This window comes from Macaca fascicularis, chromosome 14 (assembly GCF_037993035.2).
Source record: "Macaca fascicularis isolate 582-1 chromosome 14, T2T-MFA8v1.1".
NCBI classification, from domain to species: domain Eukaryota; kingdom Metazoa; phylum Chordata; class Mammalia; order Primates; family Cercopithecidae; genus Macaca; species Macaca fascicularis.
This window is the reverse complement of record NC_088388.1, coordinates 113,193,455-113,211,093: the sequence shown is the minus strand read 5'-3', so window position 1 is coordinate 113,211,093 and position 17,639 is coordinate 113,193,455. Positions and strand designations below refer to the sequence as shown.

The 17,639-nt window shown below is 45.3% G+C and overlaps 1 protein-coding gene across 2 annotated transcripts in view; it reads right to left on the bottom strand.

Moving 5' to 3' along the window:
• Positions 1 to 17,639, bottom strand: part of NNMT (nicotinamide N-methyltransferase) — a 55,784-nt gene that overhangs the window by 33,195 nt on the left and 4,950 nt on the right. For both annotated transcript variants that reach the window (XM_074015253.1, XM_074015254.1), the window contains exon 2: positions 9,599 to 9,773. The gene's annotated coding sequence lies outside the window, so the exon portion shown is untranslated. The remainder of the gene's footprint in view (positions 1 to 9,598; positions 9,774 to 17,639) is intronic.

Here is a 17,639-nt window from a genome sequence, read left to right as displayed (position 1 = left end):
AATGCAGAACGGGGCCTGGCACACAGCAGACTCTCAGTACATGTTTCCTGATCGAGGTTCCCAAACACGCTCAACATCCTTCCATGGCCCCACCTTTGTCACGTGGCTTCTTCCACCTGAAACACCTTCGACACCCTAGCCCACCACCACCTTCATCTCACTGCCTGCCTGGCAACGTGCTAGTTCCTGTTAGTTCAAACTCAGCGTGGACATATTCCTCTTTGTGAAGACTCCCTTATCTCTCCCAAATTCGGCATTTCTTTCTGTGTGCTCTCACCTCCTATAAGCTGCTGCTGTTACTGTCTGCAAGCCCAGCAAGGGCAAAAATTGTTATCCTCACATTCTTAGTGCCTGGCAGATCGCAGATGATATATGAACACTTACTGGTGAACTCTGATTACCGGGGCTCCTAGAGCCATGCCTGAGCTACCTTCCTAGCATTGTCTCCTTCTGCTCTGGCATAGGGAGCCCACCCTTGAGCCAAATGAAACATCACATCATTCACCCAGCATCTTCCTAAGCTTCCTTTGGATGGGGTTAACACTCAGCCTCTGGTCCCATCTGCTGCAAGATTCTCCTGGTATCCAACTCCTGATCTGACCCCAGCACCGTGCTTTCAGCAGCGTTTTTCCTCTAGCAGGAATGCCTTTCCAACCATCACCCTCCTTTACGACTCATCTTCGCTGCAGCTTCCTCCAGGAAGTCTTCCCTGGTTCCCCAGCAGGAACTAATCCCTTCCTCTTCTGTGCTTCCCATCATCCCCTTGTATTAGAATTAGTCAATTCTGCCTTGTAGTAGAGTCCCATGCCTACTCAGTGGGGACTTAATAAAAGTACGTTGTGTGTTTTTTAATAAATTCAGTGAATTGTAAGCTCTTTACTGTCACTAGCCACGCCCTGTACATGTCAGTATCACCCTCCCTCCTGTGAGGCCAATAGCAATACCTACTCACACTAGGCCCATGTGTACATGGTGACTTGAGGATCAAAGGAGTCAATAGTCTCCCAATGTGAATGCTCATGTAACTAACACCAGGTCCTTAGAAGAACCTATCCCAGGACACACACCCTCATCCTGTGTGGCCCAGGCTGGCCCATCCTACCTTATGTAGCAAATAGGGCATCAGACAACCCCGTCCTGCCTAGGGCACTGACCCTGGAAACCCTGGGCATGTGCCTTGTTCTTTGCCTTATGCCTTCTCATCCCATCACAGCTTTCCAGCTGCACACACCTGTGTACACCTGGAGCTCCCCTTGGATGGAGTTAGCACTCAGCCTCTGGTCCCATCTGCTGCAAGCTTCTCCTGGTATCCAACTCCTGATCTGACTCCAGCGCCTGGGATACGACCTCATTCATCACCCATGTGGTAGCAGCACTGGCAGATCTAGCCACCTTCCACTGCTTGAATCACCACACATACATGCGCACACAGTCACATACGCACACATAATACACACACACACATACACACATGTATGAGGATTAGGTCCACCTCCCACCCCTACCAACAGTCACCTCTGGTACTCTCTGCCTGCTTGGAGCACTGGCCCGTTCTATCACACCAGGTGCCCAGAACATTAGTAGTGCCTTCTAGGGACAGTGCCACAACCTTTGTACCTGAGAACAAAGAGAGTGCTCTTGATGTAGCTGATATAGTTTGGATATTTGTCCCCTCCAAATCTCATGTTGAAATGTAATTCTCAATGTGGGAGGTGGGACCTGGTAGTAGGTGTTTGAGTCGTAGGGGCAAATCCCTCATGAATGGCTTAGTGCCATCCTCGCAGTAATGAGGGAGCTCTTTCACAAGAGAGCAGATCATTAAAAGAAGCCTGGCCCCTCCTCCTCTCCCTCTTGCTCCCTCTCTCGCCATGTGACATGCCTGCTCCTCCCTTGCCTTCTGCCATGATTGTGAGCTTCCTGAGGCCTCAACAGAAGTTGAGCAGATGTTAATGCCATGCTTGTACAGCATGCAGAACCATGAGCGAAATAAAGCTATTTTCTTTATAAATTTACCCAGTCTCAGGTATTCCTTTACAGCGTTGCAAAATGGACTAACATAGTAGCCAATATATTTCTTCTTTTAGTCATGGGTAAAGGATAAGGTAAAAACCACCGATGTCAGCACTAACGGAGAGAAAAGAGGCAGAGTAGGCGCATGAGGCAGAATGTGGTCAAGGGCTTATGTGTTGCAACTATGTTTAGTGTGACGACCAGCCCTGGGCAAAGGTTTTGATGCTGAGCTTAGCACTGAGCTTTAGAGTACTCCACAAATATTTGTTGAATGAATCGATCACTTACCTGCCCACCTCCCATGCCCATCAACGGTTACCTCTGGTCCTCTCTGCCGGCTTGGAGCACTGTCCTGTTCTACCACAGCCTTAGTGGTGCCCTCTAGGGATAGTGCCACAATTACATCTAAGGTTCTTTCACTTATCTTGAAGTTCACCTAACACAGTATGTTATTTCTTCTCCAGGTCTCCGGATGTGGGAATTCCTGCTCTTTACCCCCCAACCCCACTCCTTCACGTGGCTTACTATTAAATATCCTTTACATCTCACCAATGTGCTGCTACTTCCTTCAAAAAGTCTTTCCCTGAGTGCCGCCTCCCTGCCTCAGACTAGGTTAGATGGTTTGCATTGGATCAAGAAAGAAGACAGCTTCTCCAGCTCTCTTTAGTACCGCTCATTTCATGCATACAAATAAAGTCAGCCAAAACTCTTATATACCACATCACACACATAATTATTTACTAAGTGTGTTCCTATTATATCTTTGGGGTCTTACGATAACCCTGGGGACAGGTATTATTATTTCCATTTCTTTCTTTCTTTCTTTTCTTTTCTATGTATGTATTCATTTATTTATTTATTCATTTATTTTTGAGACAGAGTCTTGCTATGTCACCCAGGCTGGAGTGCAGTGGCACGATCTCGGCTCACTGCAACCTCCACCTCCCGGGTTCAAGCGATTCTCCTGCCTCAGCCTCCTAAGTAGCTGGAATAACAGGTATGAGCCCCAACGTCCAGCTAATTTTTGTATATTTTGTAGAGATGAGGTTTTGCCATGTTGACCAGGCTGGTCTTGAACTCTTGACCTCAGGTGATCCACCCGCCTCAGCCTCTCAAAGTGTTAGGATTACAGGTGTGAGCCACCGCACCTGGCAATTATTTCCATTTCAGAGATGAGGAAATTAAGGCTCTGAGATATTAATGACCCACCAAAGGTCACAGAGCAAGTAAGCCAGAGCCGAAGAGGAAAAGCCATGTCTCCTGATGCAGAAACTTGTGTTCATCTCATTTCATGGGGTGGGGCTGCAGTATTCGCAGGGGTGAGGATGGAGGTGCTGAATGGGCTCAGAAGTTGTGTGGTGATAAATTGCCTAAACTAGGAGATCATGGGGGGCTCTCCCCTCTTCTCTCTATGCAACTCTGCAGAGCCCTTGAAACAAGAAGCAGCACAGCTTTATTTCCTCTGGTCCATTTCTTTCTCCCCCTCCCTGGGCCACAAGTGGAGCATATTATAAACCTCTCTGTTTGAGATCAACATTCCTGTTTACCTGGCAATCATGTATAATAAGACTCTAAAAGCATTTGCTGGTAAGGGTTCTAAATAAAACGGACTAATTGGAGAGGAAAGCAAATGAGGTAGCAGGATGGTGGCTGGAAATCCTGCCCCTATGCACTCCCAGCTCCTACCAAGTCCGCTGCATCAGTCCCTTTGCCGGGCCGCAGAGAACATCCCCGGGTCATCTGAGCAGTCGTGGAAGTGGCTCTCAGCTGCGTGCTGAGCCTTCTCCAACTTCTCAAAATCCAAGCCTGTCTTCTGCAGGGGCTTCTGCAGAAATTCCTCTCCAGGGGCAGGGTGGAGAACCTCCTGTCCCACGCCATGTGGAAGCTGGTCTCAAAGGCTCTGCTTGTTGCATACGGCCCCTGGGTTGAAGCAGGGTCCCAGATTGGCACAAGCTATCTTGGCAGGTACCCAGGGTGGGTGGGGGGAGCAGCCTGAAACCACAGGGAGAAAATGAGGCAGTCGGCCAGGGGCAGGACTGCAGGTTTCAGAGGCCATTCTTTCCAAATGTCACATGTAAGCACACTTGAGTAGCTTTCCTTAACCACTCCTCCTTTTCAGCCCACTTCTCTCTAGAAAGAAGGAAATGGAAAGAGTGGCCAGCTGGGTCATGCTTACCTCATGGGACATACAGATCACTCCTGGTCATTCTCTGTGTCTCATACACATACTTGCAGGATAACAGTATATTCTAACCCTAATCCTAACTATAACCCTAACCCTAACCTATACACAACTCACAGGATACCAGAATATTCTAACCCTAACCCTAACCCTAACCCATATGCACACTCGCAAGATATCAGAATATTCTAACCCAAAACCTAACCGTAACCCTAACCGCAACCCATACACACACTCACAGAAACTCAGAATATCAGAATCAGGTCACTCCTTTTACAGAGGAAGACACCGAGTCCTGGAGACATAGTTGTGACATCAGCTATTGGCACAGGCAAGCCTAGGGCCTGCCAACCCTGCAGTCAGTGCTCTTTCCACTTGCCGCCTCTCTCTCTGCAATGTGCTTCTGACAATCAGCCCATTCTTCTTTCTCTGCCTGGTCCATGCCTTAAAACAAGTCAGGCAAGTGCAAGGGGAATGGAAAGTCTGCCTGGCACCAGCAGAGCAAAACTATTCGTACAAAGTGAGCTTGGTAGACGTTGTTGAAGATGTCCAGTACCTCCATCATCTTTCCCTCCCAGTGTCCCCTGGCCACACACTCCACTCAGTTGTCACACACATTCTCTTCTTAAATACCTATTACAGGATGTGCAGCTCATTCATACTGAGGTATGAATGACGAGCTTATGAAATAAGGACGAGCACTTAAAGGGTTACTCTTTACAGCTCTTCAATAGTATATTACAAATGTCACTGTCTTAAGCAAAAGGAAGAAGGACTTAATGAACAACTTCAACCTTCTTACTTAACTGGGGTATGGGGTATTTTGGGAGTGAAGATGCTATGGCGGACTTTCCTGGTGCCCCGAAATTACACAAGCTAAGTAAATTCTATTCTGCCTCAAAGTTAGATTGGTCTTAATTCCATTCGCAACTCCAATCCCAGTGATGGCCTTCTCTGTGTTGCCCTGTTCCCAGCAGTGAAAGGTCACCTCAGGAGACCCACAGAAACGTTCCACAGGTTTGGGGTCAAAAGTCTGGAGGCTATAATTGGAACAACAGGAACACTGACCAGTCAGAACGGTTGCCTGCCATCAAAAGCCAGCAGACTGTCATCCTGCCTGTTATGCATATGCCTGGGCTCAGATCCTGGCATCTGGGACAGTTTCCTTCTGGCTCCAGGCTTGTCTCTAGCCATCTATTTCAGTTCCCTCCTTTGGGCTTTATAGAACTCGCTCTTCCTTTCTTCTTCCTGCAGTTCCACTGACGTCCTTCTTTCTTAGTCTCCATCTTTCTTGCCATTTCTACATGACCCCCACAGAAAATTCTTGATTCAGAGAGCCATGTGAAGCTCTGGTATCCTCAAGGTGCAAAAACAAACACCGAACTCCTTACCTAATCCCTTCAAGCTCACATACATATTTTACCACTGGAGACCAGTTAAATGACTGCAGCCTCTGTCTCTGCCACCTGTTCAGCTCTAGGCCATCCTTGTCCGTGTAGTTGGAAGCAATGGTCTCCTAGACAGACTCCCAGGCAGAGAGGAGCTGATAATGGTGGCCTCAGGGCCAATGCCAATTAGTCACTTTCCTATCAGCCCACCTATTTTAGAACAAGAATATTTCTAAATCATCAGTACTGAAGCATGGCTCTGAGGTCCACCCAAAAAGTTCTACTTTCTCTAAACTTTTTAGAGAGACATGCTTGTTTGGGGTGAAGAGTCAGCCACTTGGGAACGCAAACTCTAAGATTTGGAATTTAATCTGCACTAACAGCCTTAGGCACCACTGAGCACAGTCCCCAGCACTGAGCAGGGATGCTTTGGGTAGGAGGGGAGTGTTAGGAGCAGGAAGGCACTGAGGGGTGGGGCAGCAATGAGTAGAGAACCAGCTTTGTCACTTCAACTGCCAATCAACCACTGTAAATTAACTGTTCAGAGATACCTGGTCACATTCATGAGGACACTTGCTTTCCTATTCCAAGTGTTCTTCACTGAAGTGCTGTATGGCCCCAGGGAGACCATCTGTAACATGGTCTCAAATTTTTTTTTTTTTGTTTTTTTTTTTTTTTGAGATGAAGTCTCACTCCATTGCCAGGCTGGAGTGCAATGGAGCGATCTCAGCTCCCTGCAACCTCCAACTCCTGAGCTCAAGTGATTCTCCTGCTTCAGCCTCCTGAGTAGCTGGGATTACAGGCACATGCCACCATACCTGGCTAATTTTTGTATTTTTAGAAGAGATGGGGTTTCACCATGTTGGCCAGGCTGGACTCACACTCCTGACCTCAGGTGATCCACCCGCCCCAGCCTCCCAAAGTGCTGGGATTACAGGCGTGAGCCACCGCGCCCGGCCTTAAACCTTTATTAAGTGTCAACTGTGTTCTAAGAATCTCGCTTGGCAGCATGGGGACTAAAATGAGAATATAGGGTCTACACACAGAACCCTTGGTCTCTTATTCCCATCTTGCCTTCTCTCCAGCTAGGGAGAAACTGGGTTGACACAAAATATCAATATCATTTGGATTCTGGCAAGGGGCTTCCAAAATGAACAAGGCAGTGAAGAGAGAAAACGAGCTGAACCTGTTATAATTCCTCCTCTGGCCCAGCCTCTAACCTCTTGTTCAGCAAGAAGCACCTCTTGCCATCTGCCTAAGCTGGAAGCTTTCACCCTCTTATCCCTGAGTTGTAACTGGTCTTTAAATGTCTTCAGATGGCAGAGCACCTGGAAGTCTTGGCCCTTTTTGTAGAATGACAGGAAATAGTCATCTCTTTAATTCTAATACACAAATTATGAACAATTTTGCCAGCAGGAAACATACCACACTACAGTAGTCAGGTCCATAGGCAATATAAAATCAGAGGCACATGCATGCAGATCCAGGAAATACAGAAACACAGGCTATTGAACTTAGCATGCTTATTCACTCCTGGGTTCTGCTGCTACTCTTCATTTGCTCCCCGCTCATTTGTTTTATCCGTAGGGTACAGTGGCAGATAGGCTGAGGCAGGCATCAGAGGTTTAAGAAAAGTTTATGGCAGAAAAATTTTAAGTGGGAAAAGTCTACCTAGTGGGTTATGTTAATTTTTTCTCCTGTTAATCATGAAAAGATACCCATTATTTGATTTCAATGGTCCAACCTGGCTAGTACCATTGTTTCCCTAGGGGCAAATCTGGAAGCCATCCACAATGATGTTTTCATGAGCCACAGTGGTGACGGGGCAGAGCAGTCAAGGCCACCCTGCAGGTGGAGAGAGGCTTCCTGCTTTCCGATGCCTTCGCAGCTTCCCTCAGGACCATCAAAGATACAGCTCTTAGACTTTATGGGGGCAGGAAATCTAGACCTCGGAAACGTCAGAGACTTTGAAGGTCTCCCACCATGGACCATGTATCAAGTGGAATTAAAATTTTCCCATAGGGCAGTTTCACACACTCTGAAGGTCCAAAGTGTCCGTCAGTTACCTGGTGGCTCTCACCAACCCTGCCCCAGGGTTGAAGTAGATCTGCACCTGATGTAAAGTTTTCACAGCTACCCTGAGCACCCACAGACCTCCCACAAGGTTGAAGGAGATCAGCATCTGACTTAATCATGTCATCATAGTCCTTCTGCAGGAAATGGAAGAATCCGTTTCCCAAAAGATGCTGGCTGGATTTGAAGTAGTCCAGGCGGGCTGTGGGCTCACAATCTACCCGAAAGATGTCAGGTGCTGTGGGTCCCCGAAGAGTCATGGAGGGCAGGGAGTTTGTCCAGGAAGGAGCAAACCATCTGATTCCCTGGGACCTTCTTGACTGAGTTCAGACTCAATAACCATCCCCCCAACCCCAGCTCCACCTCTAGACATTTAGGTGAAGAATTGAGCAGCTGACGAAGGAAGTTTCCCGAAACTTCCTCTCCCAGGTATTCACCTCTGTCACCACCACCTCTCCCTCCTTCCAGTTCTTTCTCTGCACAGATGCCCCCCTCAACCAGCCCCCAGGCTTTTCAGCAGCTTACGGTTTCCCATCTCTTCTGCTCCACTGTACTGCACTCTCTTCTACAGTGGGTTTTTAAGTAGCATACATAATTAATTTTTAAACAAAATCTAACGGGAACCACCAGGAGCTGTGAGATACTAGGATGAAGATGTCTTCATTGGGTTTTAGTCTTTAGTGTTTTCAGCTCCCGAACACAACACCCTGGTTTTTGTGCCAGACCACTGAGTGGATGCTGGTAATTCGTAAACTAGGGAACACAGGAAGCAGAACAGGTTTAGATGAGAGTGAAGAGGATGACATGAAGAGAAATGAGGAGTTTCATTTGGAGCATGCTTGGCGTAAGGCTGAAAAATTGACTCTAACCCAGATGCAGGTCAAAAACTCACAGAGAGACCTGAGTTCGAGCCATAGATGCAGTGGGATAAGTGTACAAAAAGCACCTGCTCTATAACTGCACTGAATTTCTTCTTCAAGTCACCATTCAAATGGGTAGCAGACATTAAATCTCCATCATTTAGAGGCTCCCGTCACTGGGGTTGGGGTGGGTGGTACTTAGTGCCAGACACAAGGGCTAACATTTGTCCCTACTACTGGCACCTACTGAGATTATATTGTATAATTTGGTCTGAGATCACAGATTTTAAAAGGTTGCAACATCCCCTTTACCCAATCTCAACATCTTTCTCCCTTTTAAAACAAACTTCCCTCTCTCTTTTATCCCCATTCTTCACTTTTATGGACTGAATTATGCCTTCCTCCCTGCCCCTTCCCAAAATTCATATGTTGAACCCCTTGGCTCCAATATGATCACTGTATTTGGAGATAGAGCCTTTACAAAGGTAATTAGGGGCTGAGCACGGTGGTTCACGCCTGTAATCTCAGCACTTTGGAAGGCTGAGGCAGGTGGATCACTTGAGGTTAGGAGCTCCAGACCAGCCTGGCCAACATGATGAAACCCTGTCGCTACTGAAAAAAATACAAAAATTAGCAGGGTGTGGTGATGCATGCTTGTAATCCCAGCTACTCGGGAGGCTGAGGCAGGAGAATTGCTTGAACCTGAGAGGCAAAGGTTGCAGTGAGCCAAGATCATGCTACTGCACTCCAGCCTTGGCAACAAAGCAAGACAAGAAAAAAAATAAAAGAACTAAATAAAAAGGTAACTAGGGTTATATGAGGTCATAGAATAGGGCCTTAATCCAGTAGGATTGCTATCCTTATCAGAAGAGGGAAACACACACAGAGAAAAGGCCACAGGAGGACACAGTGAGAAGGAGGCCATCTGCAAGCCAAGGAGAGAGACCTCACTAGAAACTAACCCTACTGCCACCTTGATCTTGGACTTCCAGCCTCCCGAACAGTGAGAAAATAAATTTCTGCTGTTGAAGCCACCCAGTCTGTGATCTTTTGTTATGGTAATACTAGCAAACTCATACACTCACCTGGGAGTAAGGGAAATCACTCTCCCTCTGCTTACGATACTCAGGGTTGTGAAACAACCATCAAAGCATTGCTTCTGCTTCAGCACCACGTTGAGAATAGAGATGAGTCTGGGGTCTTGACACTTTCTAGGCTATGCCCAGGGAAAGTGCACAGGTTTCCTCTGTTCACATGTTCCTAAGTAAATGAGAATATAGAAAATATTAAAATGTAATTAATAATTCAAATCTAGTTAATTCACATATTGAATATTCTAATCTAAAAATAGAAAATATACCTTCTTTTCAAGGTACCCATGGAATATTCACAAAAACTGACTATATAAAAAGCCACAAAGAAATTGTTTAAATTCTCAAAAGGTAGAAATAATACAAAATATTCTCTGATCAAATTGCAACAAAATAAATATTCAGTACAAAAACAAAAAGACTCTACCACCCAGAAATTTTAAATTTTTTTCTTAAACATTTTTGGACCAAAGAAGGAACCAAAAAAATTGAAAACTATCTAGAATTTTTTAAACTCTACACATAAGAATCTATAGGACACAAAGGATAGGAAAATCTATGACTTTAATTACTTATATTAATAACAGAAGATAATTAATACATGAATTAAGCATCTAAATCAAGAAGTTAAAAAAAGAATAACAAGTACATTTAAATAACATGCAATGACAAAATTAATAAAAATAAAAGCTAACACTAGTAAATGAATAAAGTAATGAGTACAGAAGCCAGATTGTAGTGCTGGAGGTGAGAGGGTGCTGAGGAAGTGCAGGCAGAAAATGCAAACAACACCTCTGAAAGCTTGGCTGTGAAAGGGAAGAAAGACAGGGCAGTAGCTAAAAGTGGATGAGCCTCTGATAGAGAAACACTAAATACTTTGACAGTGGAGGAAAGGCAAGGACAGATGCCAATACAAGTCAAATTTATAAGGGATAAGTAGAAAACTGAGAGTTCACAGCTGTAAATGGTGTTTTTCCTGAAAATAATGAATAGGGAGGTGCAGGTGTTTGAGATTCGGACAAAAACCCTACGGAAAACAGAAGGCAAAAACTAGGGAAATACAGAATTGTTAGGGATTGCTGAGGGCCCAGATAACCTGACAGGAATTCAATCCGCCCAGAAGTTGGATTTTCTGCAGTGTGCTGAGACGTCTTGGTGCAGAAGAGAAGACATTGGATTGAGGTAAGGTTGAGATTTTTCTGGCAAGGAGAACAGAAGTTAAACGGGCAAGAAAGAAGAGAAAGCCTTCACCGCATTTATCCAAAATACATTCATTAAGCAGATATTATGTAAGATAATAGGTTGATGTATAAGAGCACAGAGTCTGGAGCTAAACTGCCTAGATTCAAAATCTGACTCTAACACTTACAAAAATGTGTCCATGGATTAGTTGTTTAGTCTCGTTTTGCCCCAACTTTTTTTTTAAATGTGTGAAAACACAAGGATACTAAACTACCTCTTAGAGTTGGTGAAAGGATTAAATGAATGAATTCAAATTTAAAAATCAGAATAGAAATTTTTCTTCTGGCCATGACAGAGTAACAGTTACTGGAATTGCCTTTCACCATAAACAACTACAAAACTGGACAAAACCAGACAAAACCTATGACACAGCTGCTTTCAGATTCCCAGGTAGAGCACGCCCACAAATTCTGATTCAGGAGGTCTAAGGCAGGGAACCAGCTGTTTCAGTATATATATATATATTTTTTTTTTAAGACGGAGTCTCGCTCTGTGGCCCAGGCTGGAGTGCAGTAGCCGGATCTCAGCTCCCTGCAAGCTCTGCCTCCCAGGTTCACGCCATTCTCCTGCCTCAGCCTCCCGAGTAGCTGGGACTACAGGCGCCCGCCACCTCGCCCGGCTAGTTTTTTGTATTTTTTTTAGTAGATACGGGGTTTCACCGGGTTAGCCAGGATGGTCTCGATCTCCTGACCTCGTGATCCGCCCGTCTCGGCCTCCCAAAGTGCTGGGATTACAGGCTTGAGCCACCACACCCAGCCTGTTTCAGTATATTTTTAAATAGTCATAAGCTTGGTTGCATGGCTGGTTTGGGAACCATAGTAAGTCCCATGTATGGAGGCTGACCCTCTCCTAACAAGCTCCAGAGGATGCAAGATAAAGAGGGAACTTTGTGAACAAGTGGGAGGACTGTACCGATGTTCTGCCTCACTGGGAGAGGCTGGAAAAGTGACTAAAACAAGAGGTACAATTAGCTCATCTGTGAGGTTTCCTTCAGCTGTCACACGAGGGACTCTGTAAGAGGAAACAAGGCCACTGTTGATCTTGTAGCTCCCAAGTGTCTCAGAAAGGTCAGCGATGTCACCAGCCCACTGGCCTAAAGCTGGGTTAACCAGATGACTCTGCTCCATAAGGTCTCTTCAGATCATTTCCTCCTTTCACTCCTGCTACCCAGCCCCATTTCAGGCCCTCATCATCTCATAACTGAATAGTTACTAATAATCACCCCTTTCTACAACAAGTTAACAGCATGGAGAAAACAAAACTTAAGAGGAATAACGAATCAATGCAGTGTGTGGGTATGATTTTTGCTCCTAATTCAAATAAATCAGCTTTAAGAAGTTATTTCTGAAGCCATCAGGAACATCTGAATACAGACTGAGTGAGGATACTGAGGAATCATTCCTAATTTTGGAAAGATATAAATGGCACTGAGGTTAAATGAGAAAAATTCATTTTGAAAAATGCACGAATTGGAGTATGTCGTGATGAAACAACATGATGTCTGGGATTTTCTTTAAAACATTTCACCAGAAACAAAAGAAAGAAAAAAGAAATGAAAGACAGAAAAGGAACAAAAGACAGAAGAATAGATGAAGCAAGTGTGGCAAAATCTGGACAATGTTGAATCTGGGTGATGGGTATTATGTGGGGTTCATCATATTATTCTATTTTTATGTATATTTGAAATATACATAATTCATTAAAAATATTAAAATATTGTTAACAGAGAAATAAAACAGTGTCTGGCATCCAATGACTATTATGTAGGTATTGGGATTTGTAGTCATAACAATTGTGTGGCGAGCACAGTTCCTAACGCCAAGGATATGGTGGCAGACAAGGCCCTGGCTCTCACAGGGTCCACATACCGGGGACTAGGACATGATGTGACAAGTAAACGAACAAAGAAGATCATATCAAACAGTGTAAATGCTAGGAAAAACAAACTATTTATTTATTTATTTATTTATTTATTTATTTATTTATTTGAGATGGAGTCTCGCTCTCTCGCCCAGGCTGCAGTGGCATGGTCTTGTGAACTGCAACTTCTGCCACCTGGGTTCAAGCGATTCTCCTGCCCCAGCCTCCCGAGTAGCTGGGATTACAGGTGTGCACCACCACGCCCAGCTCATTTTTGTATTTTTAGTAGAGATGGGGTTTCATCGTGTTGGCCATGTTGGTCTTGAACTCCTGACCTCATTTGATTTGCCTGCCTTGGCCTCCAAAAGTGCTGGGATTACAGGTGTGAGCCACCGTGCCCAGCTGAAAACAAACTTTAGATGGGATGGTGTCTCAGTCTATTTTCTGTTGTTATAATTAATACCATTTTTCAAAGAATAAAAGTTTATTCCGCTCATGGTTTTGGAGGCAAGGAAGTCCAAGGGCATGGCACCAGCATCTGGTGTGGGCCTTTATGCTGTGTCATCACATGGTAAAAGAATTGCATGGCAAGACAGAGCAAGCAAGCCAGAGAGAGCTTGTTTTTCTAACAAAGCCACTATCAAGGCAAGAAACCTACTCCCATGATAGTATCAATCCATTCATGAAGGCAGAGGAATTAAGTTTCCAACACATAAACTTCTGGGGGACACATTCAAACCATAGCAGATGGTCAGGTAAGACCCCACTGAGAGGCAATATTTGAGCTGAGACCCAAATTATATGTGAAGGAGGCAGCCATGCAAAGATATGGGGTGGGATTGGGGGTGGGGGTAGGCAAGGAGCTCTTGGCAGTGGGAACAGCACATGCAAACGCCTGTCCTGTTCTGGAAACAAATGAATCAGAGTGAGGCTGGGTATAGAGGAGGGAAAAGAGTGGAAGAAGATGGTCAGAAGAAGATAGACAGTGGCAAGTTTATTTAGAGCCTTTGCTGGCAGCAAGAAGAGAAAGATGGCTAGTTAGAAAGAGCCCTGTGATAGGCATGAATAAAACATTTAGGAAAACTCTTATCTGCAACAACTTAAAAGGGAAACTAAGTCAAGTATATACTAAGTCTCTAGTTCTAAGGGAAACAGCAAGGTGGGGTGGGGGACGTAATATTAGTACGTGTTGATTGCTCCTCGGTGTTTGTAGCAAGATATTACTATGAAGAGATGCGTTCAGGTAATAACTGACAATTTCCCAAGAAGAAATGAACGTAAGTAGGAGGAATCCAAAAATTTGGGTTTTCTTGGATATAGGAAACCTAACTGCTTCTGGACTCTAAATTACAGGAATGAAACTGGAAAAGACTTCAAGCATTAAAGGCTCACCATTAAAAATTACCTTACAAAGAGAGTACTGTGATAAACATCAGATTAAAGGTGTTGCTTTTCCCACCCAAGCTGACTTTCAGATGACCCCAAAGTAGCCACCAGGAAGTTGACAAGGAGACTTGGAGGTGCAGAAGAAAAAAAAATAATAATAACAGATTGGACAACTAAGTCGAGGAAAGAACTTTAACCGTGGTTAATGGATTACTGGCATAAGAAATCGATTGGAAGCAAACACAGCCAAAGGCTATTTTTGGAGAAACTGAATTGCCAAAAGTCCATGAACCTTGCCTGATAATGTCTTTGACTCTCAAAGCTTAAAACCATACTCAGTCTCCCAAACTTGCACAAGCAGGAATTGGGCTGGTCCTGAAAGCCACGCTGTCCCAAGGCAGACTCAACCCCAGGACTCACTTCAAACATGGCCAGGGAACAGTTAAGGAATAATCTCCCAGAGGTACACCCTAAAAGCAACAGAAAGAGATGAGACATCAGGGTGGGGGAGAATGTAACTAGATAAGGGAAGAGCGTCAAGGAACCTTTCAGAGATTGTCTAATATCCAGAGCTCCAGCAGGAGATGATGGGGTGAGCCAATGAGACTGAGAAGCAGCAGCCAGCGAGGGAGGGGAAACCAGAAGTGTTTCCAAAAGGAGCAAGTCAGTTATGTAGAAAGCTGTTGGGAGATCAAGCAAGATAAAGCCAGCTGTGATATTGTGAAATATATATTTGGTCTTCATCCCTGTCTCTTGGCGTACAACTCCTAAAATCCTTGAAAGCTTCAAAGTGATTTTATGCTGAAAGTGCCTTTTCATATGTGAATGAGTTTACTGGGGGTTGGCAGCCCATAGGCAGCTTCAGGATGGGGGCTGGTTGCTGGAAAGACCAAGGCAGGATTAGAGGGTTGGCACTTTCACCCCCACCCCGCAACATCCAGGAAGGGGAGAGGGGCCGAAGGTTGAGTTGATCTCCAATGGCCAGTAACTTAATCAATCATGCCTACAAAATGAAGCTTCCATAAGAACCCAAAAGGACAGGGTTCAGAGAGCTTCCACACAGCTGCATCCCTGGAAGTTCCTGGAGAGCGGCACACCCAGGGAGGGCATGGAAGTGCCAAGCCCCTTCCCGTACCTCGCCCTACATACCTCTTCAACTGTATCCTTTGTAATATCCTTTATAGTAAATAGGTAAATGTGGATGTTTCCCTGAGTTCAGTGAACCACTCTAGCATATTAATCAAACCCAATGAGGAGGTTGTGGGAACCCTGATATATAGCCGGTCATCAGAAGCACAGGTCGAACAACCTGGAGCTTGCGATTGGCATTGGACGTGGAAAGCACTTTTGTGGGACTGAACCCTTAACCTGTGGGATCTGATGCTATCTCCAGGTAGGTAGTGTTGGAACTGAATTGACTTAGAGGGCACCCAGCTGGTGTCAGCTGCTGGAGGAGTGCTTGCTTGGTGTGTGGGGAGAAGCCCCCTACATTAGGTGTCAGAAGCTGTGTGTGACTATGTTGTGAGAGGGTAGCAGGAAGAAACTGTATGTTAATCCTATATTTTCAGACCAGCAAAGAAGCCATTGCATTTTGCATGGTGGAACCACTAATGAACTTGAAAAGACAATTTTAAAGGAATAACAGAGATAAAACTCCAATTGGAAATTGTTGTAAGAAAAAGGAAGGAAGGCAAGGTCTGCAGACAGCTCTCTAGAATTTTGCTCTTCCAAGGAAGAGAGCAATATGGGTGGAAGCTAAAGGGGGATGTGTGCTCAAGGAAAGGTTTGCTAAAATGGGAGGTGTTCTATGCTGATGTGAATAATCAGGAGGAGAGGGGGAAACAGATATAGCAAAGAGAAGACAAGCACAGGAGCAAAGAGCTTGGAAAGACTGAGAGGATATGATCCAGAGCACAAGAGGAGTAGCTGACTTTAAGAGGAGGACAGACACATAGTCCATTAGAAACCGGAAGCCCACGTCACTCTGGGTCTCATTTTACCAGACTTGTCAGTGGCTGGGATGAAAGATGGGCCCTGTCTCCTGAAGGCAGGCAGAGAACCAGGAAGGAAGGCATGACATGGCAGACCCATGCTGCTGCCTGTGAACCGGGTGATCTAATGTTATGCTGTTCTTGGTGTAACCAAACTGGAGGTTCAGTCGCTTGCCACTTATAGAGTTCAACAAGAGGTCTGGTATAAAGACACTGATTTCATTCCAAAGTTTAGCTTAGGGGAGGAAGTCCAGGCTTCTGCATTTAAGGCTAGCACTTCACTTTGGGGGCAGAAAGTCGGGGCTTTTAAAGGGGGACTTGGTATGTACAGCGTACAGGGGAGGGAGTGAGTAGGTGTGGGGTCTACATGGTTTGTGCGTTATCTACCAGGTGGTTGGGCTGGTGCCATCATGGGCAGAGCTAGGTTACAAAGTGGCCATGATCTTGAGATACTCTTCAGGTGGGAAAGAGTTTTGTAGTGGGCACACTTCAGGTTGTAAATTCAGGTTGTAAATTGACTGCTGTCTCTCGACGCAAGCTCCTGGTAGGAGAGAGCTGGGCTCTGGAGCTGCTAAGTAAGCACACAATCAGATAAGTTTGCCCAGCAGGGAGTGTGTGGTGAAGGGAAGGTCAAGGTTATAATCATTTCTAAAGAGCTAAGTAGGAAGCAGGGAACAGGAGAAAGGAGAAAAGAGAAAAGCAAATAATCATAATTGTAAAAAATTAACTTTTTTTCTCTTAGAAACATGGGGGTAGTCAGTTTCATTGGTGCTTGTTTTCTTTTGCCATCCTTGAGACTTCAGAGAAATCTAATTTAAACGTCCCAGGCTGGTCTCAGCTGTGCCAGAGAATTCAGGAAAAGAATTCAGCTGGTCTCAGCTGTAGAGAATTCAGGAAAAGGTCAAGTACCTATGCTTGGGATGGCGGTGAAGGAGGAATGGTCATCGGCAGATTTCCGAGAGTAAGGTGAGTATCCCTCAAGCTGAGCTGGTGGGGGCCAGTGTCCCCATCTCCCCCGCCATTTGTGACCCCTTCTTCCCAAATGGGGAGTTACTAGGGAAGATCTTTCCCTTACCTCGTCCATCAGAGGAGCTGTCATGATGCACTTCCTCTTTCTCTCCAGCTCGTGTCAGTAGAAGCTCACTCTATGCTGAAGGCCACACTGATCGGCGTGGAGGGGAACACAAAGTGAAATCTGCTGCTTTAAAAAGCGCTGACAGGTGATAGGAAGCCAGGGGATGTGTTTCTCTGAGGATCTTGATAGTTGGCTCTATAGTACAGTCCTAGAATCCTAGAAGTTTTGGGTTGGAGGGGTTTTCCAAACCATTTAGTTGCATCCATTTGAGATGGCTGGAGGTGCCCAGAGGCAAGGAGAGTGACAAGATGGCCTGTCCTAAGATCGCTTCCAGTCAAATCATCTGTGGACCCAGAGTCCAGAGGTTGGCTGGTCAACCGGTTCTTAGAGTCGGAAGTGGGGTGTGGAGGGTTTAGGACAGGCGCCAGGCTCACTTACTGCAGTAAAAGGGCAGTTTGACAGAAAACCAAACACTGCATGT